The sequence below is a fragment of the Erinaceus europaeus genome, chromosome 3 (assembly GCF_950295315.1).
Source record: "Erinaceus europaeus chromosome 3, mEriEur2.1, whole genome shotgun sequence".
Classification (NCBI taxonomy): Eukaryota; Metazoa; Chordata; class Mammalia; order Eulipotyphla; family Erinaceidae; genus Erinaceus; species Erinaceus europaeus.
In genome coordinates, this window is record NC_080164.1 from 52,310,722 (window position 1) to 52,326,860 (window position 16,139).

The following is a 16,139-nucleotide window of genomic DNA, read 5'->3' on the forward strand; positions in this document are numbered from 1 at the left end:
GCTCAGGTCAGGTCCTCATCCCTGTTACTGAGAACAAAATTAACTAAAAGAGAAAAAAAGAGGGGATAGTTCTAAAAAAGTTGACTACTATTATGGAAGAAGAGGAATCAATGCCACAATGCAACAAATATCTTTTGTAATGGCAGATGACATTTTGAATAATGCTGCATTTTTTTTAGTAAAGTGAAATTCCAGCTTGCAACTTATTGTTTTGGAAAATTAAAGTAACTTTTTATTAAACCAGTTCTTTCACATTGTACATCAGTCACTAGGTTAAAGAACTATCAAATCCCTAATAAAGAAAATAAATTTAATCCTTCATTCTTGAATAAATTATATTGAATGAAAAAAGGCTGTAAACAGGAGTAAATAATTTCTTCTTTTCCACTGTAATAATAGATTCTTAAATATAAAAATTTTATGCATGGGGGTCGGGCGGTGGTGCAGTGGGTTAAGCACATGTGGCACAAAGCACAAGGACTGGCGTAAGGGTCCCAGTTCGAGCCCCCGGCTCCCCACCTGCAGGGGAGTCGCTTCACAGGCGGTGAAGCAGGTCTGCAGGTGTCTGTCTTTCTCTCCCCCTCTCTGTCTTTCCCTCCTCTCTCCATTTCTCTCTGTCCTTTCCAACAACGAATAACATCAACAATGGCAATAATAATAACCACAATGAGGCTACAACAACAAGGGCAACAAAAAGGAGGAAAAAAATGACCTCCAAGAGCAGTGGATTCATGGTGCAGGCACCGAGCCCAGCAATTACCCTGGAGGGAAAAAAAATTTTAAAAAATTATGCATGAAAGAGATATATACATTTTACTTAAAATCCCTATATAACTTAAAGACAAAAATATAAGATTGGAGAGGAAAAAAAAAAGATTCCCTTGGTCACCTGACACGAAAAGTCACTGCTTTGCATGACATGGCATTCATGTTGTTGTTCAAAACTGTTTCCTCATTTGAGTCAGTACTTGCTATATATTTTCTCCCACAGATTATTATAACTAAAAAAAAAAAAAATCAAGAGACAGTTAATTGGTGAATTATAGTGACATGAAATGAACATGGGTTTTGAAGTCAGCCAGTTAGGTTTCAATCTGATTTTAAAGCGTGGGTGTTCATCTCCATCTGAAAAAATGGTGTAATTTATCTTATGAGTGTAAGAATTATATGCTGTGTGACTATATGTTATATAACTGTAGTTACTATTACCATTATTTCTACAGTTTTGAATCATCGTTTTAGGGGAAAGCATCTATTTTGGGAAATCAATTGTACCCCCCCTCCCTTTTTTTTTCAAGTTCACCAGTTTTAGTTGTCTTTTTTTTAGCAGATTTTTTTATACATTTATTTATTTTCCCTTTTGTTGCCCTTGTTTTACTGTTGTAGTTATTATTGTTGTTGATGATGATGATGTCGTCATTGTTGGATAGGACAGAGAGAAATGGATAGAGGAGGGGAAGACAGAGAGGGAGAGAAAGATAGACACCTGCAGACCTGCTTCACCTCCTGTGAAGCAACTCCCCTGCAGATGTGGAGCCAGGATCCTCAAGCTGGTCCTTGTGTTTTATGCCACCGCTTAAGCCGGTAGACTACCACCCAACTCCCAGTTTCAGTTATCTTTATTTCACATATAAATGAAACCATTTGGTTCCTGTCTTCAGCTCTTATTTCACTTAGCATAATCACATCCACTTCCATACATAATATCATCTCTTTTTTGCATGTTTTTTATTTGTTTGTTTTTGGATAGAGACAGAGAGAAATTGAGAGAGGGGGAGATATAGAGGAAGAGAGACATAGAGACACCTGCAGACTTGCTTCACCTCCTGTGAAGCAACTCCCCTGCAGGTGGGGAGCCAGGGGCTAACTGGTCCTTGCGCTTTGCACCACATGCGCTTAACCTGCAGCGCTACCGCCCAACTCCCCACATAATATCATCTCTTAATTGAAGACTATTATTTCATTGAAGATATGTCTGTCCCCATCCACACCCTTAAAAACAGTAGTAACCTGGAGTCGGGCTGTAGCGCAGCGGGTTAAGTGCAGGTGGTGCAAAGCACAAGGATCAGCATAAGGATCCCGGTTCGAACCCCGGCTCCCCACCTGCAGGGGAGTCGCTTCACAGGCGGTGAAGCAGGTCTGCAGGTGTCTATCTTTCTCTCCTCCTCTCTGTCTTCCCCTCCTCTCTCCATTTCTCTCTGTCCTATCCAACAACAACAATAAAAAAAAACAACAAGGGCAACAAAAGGGAATAAAATAAATATATATAAAAAAAACAGTAGTAACCAAACTGTCTCTAAGACTCTGTGAAAGCTATGGTGGTTATGAAGAGAGGGGTGGATGGGTGTGAGTGGGGTAATGGAAGTTTGGTATTGGATGCAGTGTGGAACTTTACCCCTATAATCTTACAAATCATTATTAATTTACTAGTTAAAATGAAAAAAGTAGATATAAAATCAGTTGCACTTAGTAGCATATTCAGAGATAGTTTTATATATGAAAGAAATATAGTGCATTTCCAAATGTTTTCAGGATTTTCTTTTGATATCTACAATTAGAGTACAGCTGTGGTAAGACTGGAAGACCGGGTTGATTTACAAAAGAGCACTATGACATGCTTGTATGGACCATTCCAGTGTTTAAGGACCTATGAGAAATATGGTACTTTCTATGTATTTTCAGGTGTAGCAGTAACCCACAGTGCCTCTCACTGCACTGTGATCCAACACCCTAGGAATCAAATGAATTATCCATGTACTTAGTCCAATAGAGCCCACAGCATTTGAACTCTCATTTTAATTTGATTAGCACTTTCGCTTATTGATGGCCTCTTTATTTTGGCAGTTCTCAATGCAATGATTTATACAAAGACTTTGTCCTTTGGGCAGAGAGTGTATTTGTTGTCTAACTACAGAATTTAGCATAGAATAATTTTATGACAGACCACATTTGGCATGCCTAGTTATACAGGGAATTTTCAAAGAACTGTAGTGGGACTTTTTAGTCACACATCCTTTCTGTTCTTAGTCATCCATTCCTTTTATGGTAGTCATTAGCAAATATCTCTCAACCTCTTCTATAATGGTTAACAGGCAGTGTACGCTTTCTGTAGTGTTGGCTGTTTTGAGCTCTGTGTGCTTAATTATGAGATAGTATATACTTGTGAAAACATAAACTGAAATGTTGCTATATTCTCTACATGGTTTCTCTTTATAGAATTACATATGTTAATACCAATATTAAACTGTGTAAGGGCACTGATTGAAAGATAATTCTCATATATACTTTTTTCCACTGTTATCTTTTCCCTCCTTCAGCTTGCCGTTTTATGTGTTGTTGATTACTTTCAGAATTAAGAAACAAGAGGATTTAAAGTCAATGTAATTAGAACTATTGTTTTAATGCATAGGAAACCAGACACATTTACATTCTATGCAGTCTGAAGCACCTTTTACATTTAATTCCTTGACCCCAAATTCCATTATGCAGCTAGCATTCCCTAATACCTACTAAATAAACTTTCTACTATCACATACTCCATTTATCTACATCTCTCTCTCTCTATCTATATATCTATCTATCATCAGGGCTTCACCACTTGGGCAGACTTTTTCAAATATAAAGAAACAGAGACAGAAGGAGAGGGAAAGATACCAAAGCACCAAAGCTTCCCCCCAGTGTGGGGTAGGCTAGGCTTGAACCTGGGTTGCACACATGCAAAGCCGGCACCTTCCCAGGTGAGCTATTTTGTGGGCCATCCTCTTAACTGTCATACCTTAACATTTACTTTGTTTGTTTGTTTATATTAGAGCACTGCTTAACTCTGGCTTATGGTGGTGCTGGATTTTGAATCTGGAGACTTTGGTTACTTAAGCATGAAAGTCTTTTTGCTTAATCACTATGCTTCCCATCCCCACTCCCCTACTTTTTTTTTAATCTTGTATCAGTACACTACTCAGCTCTAGCTTATGATGGGGTGGTGCCTGAGATTGACCCTGGGCTCTGGAAGCCTCAAGTATGAAACTTTTTGCATGACCATTATGTTGTGTCCCTCCCCCTCAACCTTAACTTTTAAAACTGGAGGAGGCTATGCTATTATTATCAAGGTCCATGAGAAACTAGATTAGTTACTTTAAAAAAAAAAAATGTTTCTACTCCAATTCCATCTAACCTTTTGATTTTTCCCCCTAAATTCATAGACACACTTCTTCAAAGTTATCCAGTAGGGTTTATTTTTTCATATGCTCAAAAGACGTTTAGCATGTGACTTGAAAATGATACTAGGGTAGTAATTAATTCAGGTAAGGGTAGGATTTTGGATGTGTGGGTGGATGAATCATAATGAGTAGGACCTTCCTCCGGATCTCTACCGAGGTATTACAAAAAAACACTCTCTGCAGGGTCCTGACTCAGCATATTCTAAGTTAAACTTGTTGCCTCTCCCTCACATCCCTTGCTGGTTTACCCTCCTAAAGTGTTCAGTCTTCTGTTATGATAGCTCTCTGTGTATGATCTGCATCTGGAACCGCAGTTCTCTTCCTCACACTTCATATCCAGTCCCCGCCCCTATCCTTTTTTCTAGTGGATAGAGACAGTGAGAAATTGAGAGGGTAGAGAAAGAAAGACACCTGTAACACTGCATGCGAGTCTTTCCCCCTGATGGTGGGGGATGAGGAGCTTAAACTTGGGTCCTTGCACATGGTAGTAACATGTCTGCTCTACCAAGTATGCCACTACTCGGCCCCTCTTGCCCTCATCCTTAGTGAGGTGAGGGAAACTGCTCCAGTCCTCTTTGGGTCTGTCCAATAACTAACAGGTATATTGTTCACTGAAACATGGTGGACAATATGTTTTCCTTCTTTTTTTCTTTTTTCTTTTAAGAAAGGATAAATTAACAAAACCATAGGGTAGGAGGGGTACAATTCCACACAATTCCCACCACCCAATCTCCATATCCCACCCCCTCCCCTGATAGCTTTCCCACTCTCTATTCCTCTGGGAGCATGGACCCAGGGTCCTTGTGGGTTGTAGAAGGTGGAAGGTCTGGCTTCTGTAATTGCTTCCCCGCTGAACATGGGCGTTGACTGGTCGGTCCATACTCCCAGTCTGCCTCTCTCTTTCCTTCTGCACATCCAAAGAATCTATTAAACAAAGAGACCCCTCACAGAATGGGAGAAGATCTTCACATGCCATACATCAGACAAGAAACTAATCACCAAAATATATAAAGAGCTCAGCAAACTTAGCACCAAAAAAAGCAAATGACCCCATCCAAAAATGGGCAGAGGATATGAACAAAACACTCACCTCAGAGGAGATCCAAAAGGCTAACAAACATATGAAAAACTGCTCTAGGTCACTGATTGTCAGAGAAATGCAAATTAAGACAACACTAAGATACCACCTCACTCCTTTAAGAATGGCATACATCAAAAAGGACAGCAGCAACAAATACTGGAGAGGTTGTGGGGACAGAGGAGCCCTTTTACATTGCTGGTGGGAATGTAAATTGGTCCAGCCTCTGTGGAGAGCAGTCTGGAAAACTCTCAGAAGGCTAGACATGGACCTTCCATATGATCCAGTAATTCCTCTCCTGGGGTTATACCCCAAGGACTCCATAACACCCAACCAAAAAGAGGTGTGTACTCCTATGTTCTTTTTTTTCTTTATTGCCACCAGGGTTATTGTTGGGATTCAGTGCCAGCACTATGAGTCCAGTGACCCCATGAGTCCATTTTTCCTTTTTACTTTTCCATTTCTATTTTATTTTTATATGACAGAGAAATTGAGAAGGGAGCAAGAGAAAGAAAGATAGACACCTGTACACCTGCCACACCGCTTGTGAAGCTTCCCTTCTACAGGTGGGGAGGGGGCTCAAATCTGGGTGCTTGCACAAGGTAATGTGTCTGGTCAACTGGGTGTACCACTGCCCAGACCCTATCTTTTCCTTTAAAAATATTATTTAATGATAGCAATAGAGACAAAGACAGAGAGAGAGAACTGCTCATCTGTGGCTTTTGAGGTTGGGGATAGGGGAGAATTGAACTTGGGGCCTCAGAGCCTCAGGCATGAAAGCCTTTTGCATAAACATGTTGTTTCCCCAGCCCACAACTATCTTTTGCTTTGTGCCTTAATGTGAAGGGGTTTGGAAAGTTTTGCTCTACAGAACAAAACATATACCCCTATAAATACTGTGCCCAAAATAACCCCACCCATGTTCATTGTATGTTAAAATCTCATCAAACAAGTGTCAGTACTCAGTCCACTTTAATATTTTATTCCTCTAATTAACTCATTTTGTGGTTGCCTTTCCTTGTTTCTTCCAGGTGGATTTTCTTCCATGCTCTAAGCAGAACCCAAATGCTATCTCTTCCTTGGATCCAGTAGGCAGAATTAATGGTGTTCTTTTTTGTGGCTTCATTGGACTGCTTCTGGATTGCAAAAAGCCACTTTATACTGTAGGCTAGCTTGGTTTATCTCTATATAAAATATTTTATAGTGAGGGTTTCTTTTTCTACTGGTCTTGTCCACCTGCCACTAGTAAGGGGGAAACTGGGAACAATGTATAAAATAATGATTTCAAACGAAACAGTGAGTATTGGAGGACCATGGCCTCTGAAAGAAGGAGCCAGTAGGCCCTGAGATCCTTAACAGTTTTCTGCTCATCCACATCAGAACTGAGCTGAGCAGAGAGGGGTAGTTCGGTGAAGCTAAAAAGATTATAATTTATTAGGCAGAGTACCAGAAAAGGGAGTACTATGCAAAAAAAGAAGAAAAGTGGAGAAACTTGATCCATCTGCAGAAGGGTCTTTTGAGCCTTTTGTTGAATACTAAACTGTTCATGCTTGTGGTTAAACTCCACCAGTAGGTTTGCTGATGGTCCCCAGATCATCAGGTTGATGATTCTCTGGAAGGACTCTAAGGACATTGTATATAGTCATACTCCTTGCTAAGGCCAATTCTAATGAAATAATACAAAGCACAAATACAGCAATGGGAAAAGGTGCATAGGATGAAGTCTGAGGGGGGAAAAGTGAGATTCCAAGAGTCCTCTCTAGGTGAAGTCACTCAGGACACACTTAATTTACACAGCAGTGACCTATAGCAACATGTGTGGAATGTCTACCAAGGAAGCTCACTAGAGACTTAGCAGCAGGGTTTATTATTATTATCATCATTATCATCATCACTGTTGTCTAATAACATAGGTATATTCTGCCTAACACATATCAAAATCCTAGGCTTTTATAAAGAAAACAGAAGCTTCAGCATATCTATGTTGTTTTGTACAAATAGTTCTCTAGGCACCATAAACCACTCTTACCAGTTAGGTTGGGAATGCTTCTGCAATCCAAGTTTCTGGATGCCAGACAAAGGACTAATTTTTAAGTAGACTTTTCAAAAGTTGGTGATCAGGCCTGCTAAGTTACCCCTTCACTGTAAAGTAGGTAAAGAACTGTAATTCTTTACTGGTGAGCTGAGTACTCTGGAGCTCATGTGGAGCATGATAATGTTTGGGTTCTTCAGTAGAGTCCAGAAAGGTCACATCTTAGAAATAGGCTTCATCTTGCCCTAGAATAAAAGTTACTAGAGGGGGAGTCGGGCGGTAGCGCAGTGGGTTAAGCACAGGTGGCGCAAAGCGCAAGGACCCGCGTAAGGATCCGGTTCCAGCCCCCAGCTCCCCACCTGCAGGGGAGTCGCTTCACAGGCGGTGAAGCAGGTCTGCAGGTGTCTATCTTTCTCTCCCCCCTCTGTCTTCCCCTCCTCTCTACATTTCTCTCTGTCCTATCCAATAACAACCACATCAATAACAACAACAATAACTACAAGAACAATAAAAAAAAGACAACAAGGGCAACAAAAGGGAAAATAAATAAATAAATAAAAATTTTTTTAAAAAGTTACTAGAAGCCACTGATTCACAAGCAAGGGTAATTTTGTTTCCCCAGAGAACACTTAGCAATATCTGAGAGATTTTGTATTGCCAGAACAGGGAGGTGCAACTGGCATCTAATGGGTAGAGACCAGGAATTCTGTCAAACAGCTTGCATTTCACAGAGCAACCTCCCACCCCCAACACATACACACACACACACACACACACACACACACACACACACACTACATGCCTCAAATACCAGTAGAACTTTCACCAAGGTAGGCTATATTCTTGACTGTAGAAAATGTCTTAGTAAGATTTAAAAAATGAAATCATGAAGGAGAATACATTATCTGACCACAATAGAATCAAATGAGTAGTCAGTTATGGTGATCTGGGAAATCTCCCAAATATTTGGAAATGAAACTTCACAGTGGAAGGTGGGGGCTGGCAGGGCCTAGTGCACAGATAATTTCAGCTGTCCTGGGTTGCTTTTCCATTCAGAGAGAGAGAGAGAGAGAGAGAGAGAAAAAAGGGAAGGGAAGAGAAGACAAAAGGGAGGGAAGGGTAGAAAGAAGGGAGGGGGAGGGGTGCTTCACAAAGTACTTCACTCTTCTGTGGTACTTGAACCTGGGGCACATGCATGCAAAGCCATTTAGCATACCCCACGAACCATCTCTCCAGCCCTATAAATTTCACACTTAAAAGAAAAAAGTTTAAAGAAGAAAATGGAAAATATTATAACTGAATTTTGAAAAATCACATTTCAAAAGTTGTAGGATGGGGGTAGCGGGGATGGATGGTAGCTCACAGGTTAAGTATGAAGCTCAAGGATCCCTGTTTGAGACCGTGGCTCCCCACCTGAAGGGGAGTTGGCTTCAAAAGTGGTGAAGCAGGCCTGAAGGTGTCTTTCTTTCTTCCTCACCTCTTAATTTCTCTCTGTCCTATCCAGTAAAATGGGGGAGAGGGAATAGCCATAGGAGCAGTGGATACATAGTGCTGACACTGCCCTAGCAATAATCCTGGAGGCAAAAAAAAAAAAAAAAAAAAAAGCAGGGCTAGAGGAATTTTTATACTTTCATATGGTTATATTAAGAAAGAACAAAAGGTCCAAAATCAGCTATTTAATTTTTTTTTTTTGATAGGACAGAGAGAAATTGAGAGAGGAGGGAAAGACAGAGAGGGAGAAAGACACATGCAGACCTGCTTCACTGCTGCTGAGGCTCGTGCCCCCATCTCCCCCATCTCCCCATCTCCCCTATCTCCCCATCTCCCCCATCTCCTCCACCCCCCATTCCCCATCCCCTCCATCTCCCTCCCATCTCCCCCCCAACCCCCCGCAGGTGGGGAGACAGGGGCTTGAACCCAGATCCTTACTCCAGTTCTTTCGCTTCGTACTATGTGTGCTTAACCTGGTGCACCACTGCACGGCCACCACTATGTAAAGTTCTACCTAGAGAAACTAGGAAAAAAATCCAAAATTTTGTAGAAGGAAGACAGTAATTAAGAGAATCAATAAAATAGGCAACAAATTATTTTTTATCTTAACAAATACCATTTTTATAAACCAAAAATGATTCTTTGCAAAGAACAATAAAATTTATCCATTATAATTTCCTTTTTGCATAATTAAAACACAATATAGGGGCTAGGTGGTGGTGCATCCAGTTGAGTGCACACACTACAATGCTCAAGGACCTAGGTTCAAGCCCTTGGTTCCCACCTGCCGGGGAGAAGCTTCACTAGCAGTGAAGCAAATACTACAATGTATGTCTCTCCCTCTCCTGCTTCCCTTTCACTTGTTCTCTGTTCTGTCAAATAAAGGGGGGGGGGGAATGGCTGCAGGGAGTGGTGGATTCATGTGCAAGCAACAAGCAATAACCCTGGTGGCAAACATAAAGAAAAAACCAAACTAGTTTTTTGACATCTTTAGCGTCCTTTTTTTTTTTTTTTAATATTTATCTATTTCCTTTTGTTGCTCTGTTTTATTGTTGTAGATACTATTGTTGTCGTCGTTGTTGGATATGACAGAGAGAAATGGATAGAGGAGGGGAAGACAGAGAGGGGAGAGAAAGATAGACACCTGCAGACCTGCTTCACTGCCTGTGAAGCAACTCCACTGCAGGTGGGGAGTCGGGGGCTGGAACCCGGATCCTTATGCTGGTCCTTGGGCTTTGCGCCACGCTTAGCCCGCTGCTCTACCGTCCGACTCCTTATCGTTCTTTCTTTAAGGAGCCTAGCCTTGTTTTGAGATTTAAGTACTGAGATACAATAAAACATATTTAGGGGGCCAGGTAGTAGCGCGCCGGGTTAAGCGCACATAGTAGGAAGCACAGGGAACTGAGCAAGAATCCTGGTTCCAGCCCCGGGTTCCAACTCCAGGCTCCCCACCTCTCCACCTGCAGGGAGGTCACTTCGAAAACGATGAAGCAGGTCTGCAGGTGTCTGTCTTTCTCTCTCCTTCTCTGTTTTCCCCTCCTCTCTCAATTTCATTCTGTCTTATCCAACAATAACAGCAACAACAATGGAAAAAAGATGGCAGCCAGGAGTAGTGGATTCGTAGTACAGGCACCAAGCCCCAGCGATAATCCTGGACGCCATATATGTATATTATGTATATTTTATCTATATATATTAAACAAGTGTCTGTTACAAATTTAGTTATGGTCAATTGTATTTTTTCAAGCATTTTAAGAATATTCCTTTAAAAGATAATATAATTTTGTAATTATGGAGGAGCAATATTTTTGGTAAATTCTATGTTCAATTCTCTATTTTGTCTCCAGTTTTGAACAAAAAGGTATGTAAAGCAAATGATGAAAAGTTTGAAATCAGAATAGTGGTGTGTGTTCCAATAAAAATCCAACTAAATATGTTGAAGATCACAGGCTGCACATTTGTAGATTTGGTGTGTGACAAACTATTTCCATAGTATACAACATTTACTATGAGGTGTCCTCTAGCCCAACAGGTTATAATCAAAGACGTGTCCCCCAAAAATAAAACTATAGACCTGAAACCACCAACATACCCAGTGATAATGTAGCTTCCATAGCTGCTTTCTTCAGTTATCAAGTTCACTGATAAATATTCTGTACCACTATTTGTAGTAATATCCACACTGGCAGAATTTAGATATAGCAAAGTAAATATGTATATGGAAAATTTTTGTCCTCAATAAAAATGATCTAAATAAACTACTTAATTGTACTGTTAAGTAAATGCTGAAGACATATCAAAGTTAATAAAAAGTTAAAAAAAAATCTTTTAGTCACTGGGATATGATACATTTCCATACTTCCTCAGTTATATTCTAGTTAACTTTTTAAAAACTATTTCTTTATTATTATTTGATAGAGCAGAGAGAAATTAAGAGGGGAGAAGTAGATAGGGAGAGAGAAAGAGAGACACCTACAGACCTGCTTCACCATCATGAAGCTTCTCCCTTGCAGATGGGAGCTTGAACCCAGGTCATTGCTCATGGTAACATGTGCTCAGCTGGACGCACTACTACCCAGTCCCCTCTATTTGATTCTTTCTTTTTTTTTTTTTTATGAATTTACTTATTTATTCATGAGAAAGATAGGAATGAGAGAAAGAACCAGACATCAGTCTAGTACATGTGTTGCTGGGGATTGAACTCAGGACCCCATGTTTGAGAATCCCATGTTTGAGAATCCAGTGCTTTATCCACTGTTCCACATCCCAGACCACTATTTGATTATTTTCTTAATGAATTGTGTAGGTTTTGTTTGGATTACAGAATTCTAGAGTCAAATAACATAACTGAACAGCCTTGTTCAGTTTCCTTTTTGTTCTTCATCTTTTGAAACACTTAACTGGTGGTGAGCTTCTCAGGTTTACAGGAAGAAATACTAAAACCAATCTGGTCAGTTCTGCTATATTCTTTAATCATTTTTTAAAAATTGTTCTTCATGTATTGCATTGGGGTAGAAGAAAGGTATACAATGATAAAACAACTAAAATTAAGATTACAGGATTAGAGATGAATTCAGCTTCCAATTCTAATTTTTAGGTCCATAGTTTGTGATATGTTTGTCTACTTATTTCTCAAGAATATGTATTATTTTTGGTTTTGACCCTCTACCTTCTGAAGTATCAATTTTCACCCCAGACAAAAGATTTGGAGTTGATAGACTGTTAGGACAATTTCAAAAGAAAACTTTGCAAGAATTCCTTTTCTGTAGGGGAATTTTGATGGTTTGATTAGATGGAATAAAATATTCAGGATTAGGAGACTTGCACTGGCCCATAGAAGAACTAATTTTAAGAACTGGATTATCATTCTTCCTGCCCTTTTTATGGTTTTAGCTACTAAGAATTCTTGAAGTGCTATGTATCTCAGGGATTAAGTGTGACAGAGTATTTCCCACCAGAGTTTTTGCTGGGGCTTGGTGCCTGGATAAGGACCCCACCACTCCCAAAAGCTCCTCCACCCCTTTCTTTTCCTTTTCTTTTTCTGATAGATACAAAGAGGAAGGGAGAGGGAAAGAGAGATACTTGTTGCACGATTGACCACTTGTGAAGCTTCCTTCCCTAAAGCTGTGGACCAGGGGCTTGAACCTGGGCCTTTGCACATGGTAACACATGTGCTATACCAGGTGCACCACCAACTGGCCCCTCAAAAGATTCTTAAAAACTTGTGCAGCGGGTTAAGCGCAGGTGGCGCAAAGCACAAGGACCGGCATAAGGATCCCGGTTCGAGCCCCGGCTTCCCACCTGCAGGGGAGTCGCTTCGCAGGTGGTGAAGCAGGTCTGCAGGTGTCTATCTTTCTCTCCTCCTCTGTCTTCCCCTCCTCTCTCCATTTCTCTCTGTCCTATCCAACAATGACAACAATAATAACTACAACAATAAAACAACAAGGGCAACAAAGGGAATAAATAAATAAAATAAATATTTTAAAAAAAAACTTGTGGGTTACCTTAAGTGAGACTGACCATTGAATGTTATTAATTAAGATCTATAGCTGACTGTACATCCCCAAATAAAGGGTATCTATCTATCTGTTGACCCATTCTTTTAAAAACTATTGGGGCTGGGCAGTGGCATACCTGGTAGGATGAATATATATGGATATACTTTCTTTATATATATATATATATATATATATATATTTCTTTATTTTCCCTTTTGTTGCCCTTGCTGGTTTTTTATTGTTGTTGTAGTTATTGTTGTTATTGATGTCATTGTTGGATAAGACAGAGAGAAATGGAGAAAGGAGAGGAAGACGGGGGAGAGAAAGACACCTGCAGACCTGCTTCACCACTTGTTAAGTGACTCCGCTGCAGGTGGGAAGCTAGAGGCTAGAACAGGGATCCTTAAGTAGGTCCTTGCGCTTCGCACCATGTGCGCTTAACTCACTGTACTACCGCCCAACTACCATGGCTATACTTTCAAGATGACAAAAAGAGCTTCTGCTCAGAGCTAGGAAGAAGGAGACTTCTCCACCTCCACCTCGCAACCCTGTCCAGCCCCACCTACCAGGCACTTTGTAGGCCCTCAGGGGACACTTAAGGGGCCTCCAGTTTCCTGAAAAGATGGACCAGGCTGATTGAGACCATAGTGCTTGGGCTCCTGTAGAATATTCTGGATGTACAGTACTCAACTCCCTCAGGGCGTGAGAAGAGCAAACCACTTATTATTATTATTTTTTTTTGCCTCCAGGATTATCGCTGGGGCTAAGTGCCTGAACTATGAGTCCGCTGCTCCTGTGGCCATTTTGGATAGGACAGAGAGAAATTGGGGGCGGGGAGACATAGAGAGGGAAAGAGAAAGACACCCGCAGACCTGCTTCAACTTATGAAGTGATCTTCCCCTCCCCCAGACCCCCGCAGGTGAGTAGCTGGGGGCTTGAACCGGGATGCCTGTGCGGGTCCCCTTGCGCTTCGTAAGGTGTGAGTTTAACTGATGCGCTACAGCCCGGCCTCACCAGTTACAACTTTTAAAGGGGGGTTGTGTTCCCCTGTGGTGTGAGAACTCAAATCTGGTCAGTGTGCATGGTAAGGCAATGTCCTACCACGTGAGCTATCTTCAAGTCCCATTATTTACAATTTAAACAAGTTTTATAGATTTAGTGGTAGTATAATTTGAACAAGGTCTTGAAGAAGTCCTGCTCTGGTATATGAAGGAAGACTTCTGGGCAGAAGAAACAACTAACCAGCTTAGAAGCTGTGAGGTTAAAAAGTTGTCTTACGGGAGCTGGGTGGTAGCACAGCAGGCTAAGCGCACATGGTGCGAAGTGCAAGGAACGGAGTAAAGATCCGGGTTCAAGCCCCCGGCTTCCTACCAGCAGGGGAGTCGCTTCACAGGCGGTCAAGCAGGCCCGCAGGTGTCTCTCTGTCTGTCCCCCTCCTCTCTCCATTTCTCTCTCTTCTATACAACAACGATGACAACAACCATAAAACAGTAAAACAAAAAGGACAACAAAAGGAAATAAATAAATAAATAAATAAATTTTTTTAAAAAGTTGTCTTACATGTTCAAGAACTAGCAGACAAATGAAGTCAGAGTTAGAATAAAAATGAGTGCAGGGGGAGTCAGGAGGTGGCGCAGCGGGTTAAGCGCACGTGGCGCGAAACAAGGACCAGTGAAAGGATCCTGGTTCGAGCCCCTGGCTCCCACCTGCAGGAGAATCACTTCACAGGCGGTGAAGCAGGTCTGCCGGTGTCTGTCTTTCTCTCCCCCTCTCTGTCTTCCCCTCCTCTCTCCATTTCTCTCTGTCCTATCTAACAATGACAACAACAATAACTACAACAAGGGCACAAAAAGGAAAATAAATTTAAAAAAATAAATAAATGCAGGAACGTAGTTTCACAGTAAAATTAGAGAGACAGAATAAAGTACAGGTGATGCCTTCCTACCAAGGTTTTGCAAAGGCTTTGTATCTGCCTTTGATTGAGATGGAAGGCATTTGGAGGATTCTGAATAGAGGGATAATATGATAATCTTGCAGTGGAGAGGGGGCTCAGCAGGTAGAATGCAGGACTTGCAAGCATGAGTCCCCCAGAGTTTAACCCCAGAGTTCCATATCCTTGAGCAGTGCTCTGGCCATTCAATCAGCAAGTATCTTTGTCTTTAAAAATAAACAAACTGAAAAAAATGTAAAAAGGGGGCCAGAGAAACAGCTTCCTAATAGAGTATGAGCTTCCAGCTTTGATCCCCAGCACCACGTATACCAGACTTATACAGTGCTCTACTCTCTCTCTATTTCTTTTTCATTATTTCTTTATTGGGGGATTAATGATTTACAGTCAATAGTAAAATACAGTAGTTGGTACATGCATAACATTTACCAGTTTTCCACAAAACAATTTGACTCTAGTCTCTCTTTCATAAAAACAAATAAATAGGACAGTGGGGGGGGACATATGTGTGCAGGGAAACAGCATAATAGTTATGCAAAAGACTTTTGTGCCTGAGGTTCCAAGGTTCAGTCCCAACCCATCATAAGCCAGAGCTGAACAGTGCTCTAGTAAATCTTTAAAGAATAAAAAGGATCATTCTGGTTGCTGTGTCAAAATCAGCCAGTAGAGCAATAGAGTAAATGCAAGAAGAAACACTTTGGGGGCCAGACGGTGGTGCACCTGATTAAGCACACACATTGCAGTGTGTAAGGTTGCAGGTTCAAGCCCTTAGTTCCCCCTTGCAGGGGGAAAGTTTCACAAGCAGTGTAGCAGAGCCATAGGTGTCTCTCTCCCTCTCTGTCTTCCCCTCCCCTCTCAATTCCTTTCTGTTTCTATTCAGTAATAAACTGTCCCCAGCAGCACATGTACCAGAGTAATTCTCTGGTTCTCCTTCCCTCTCTCCTCCTTTCTCTCTTATTAATAAATAAACAAAAAATTAAATTAGAATGGTAATTGTAAAGGTAAATAATACAATAAAAAGTATAAAATGCAGGTAAAACTATCTGAATGGAATATATATATATATATATATATATATATATATAGCAGTAAATGAGTAAAAGAAAAGCTATTGTTTCACTTACTTTTCCCCTAAGAAGTAAGTTTGCTTTAAGCATTATCTGTGACTTGATTTTTCTTATGTGTTCTTTCATATTGTTATATTTATTTCTCAAACCACTGCCAATGCAATTAAAGAAAATAGTATCCCTTTTGGGAGTCGGGCTGTAGCGCAGCAGGTTAAGCGCAGGTGGCGCTAAAGCACAAGGACCGGCATAAGGATCCCAGTTCGAACCCCGGCTCCCCACCTGCAGGGGAGTCGCTTCACAGGTGGTGA

General features: G+C 41.0%; 1 protein-coding gene across 6 annotated transcripts in view; it reads left to right on the forward strand.

Moving 5' to 3' along the window:
* SERTAD2 (SERTA domain containing 2) overlaps positions 1-16,139 on the forward strand; it is a 145,315-nt gene that overhangs the window by 68,355 nt on the left and 60,821 nt on the right. The window contains exon 2 of one of the 6 annotated variants that reach the window (XM_060187192.1): positions 13,566-13,735. The exons of the other annotated variants lie outside the window; for them this stretch is intronic. The gene's annotated coding sequence lies outside the window, so the exon portion shown is untranslated. The remainder of the gene's footprint in view (positions 1-13,565; positions 13,736-16,139) is intronic. 6 annotated transcript variants of the gene reach the window in all.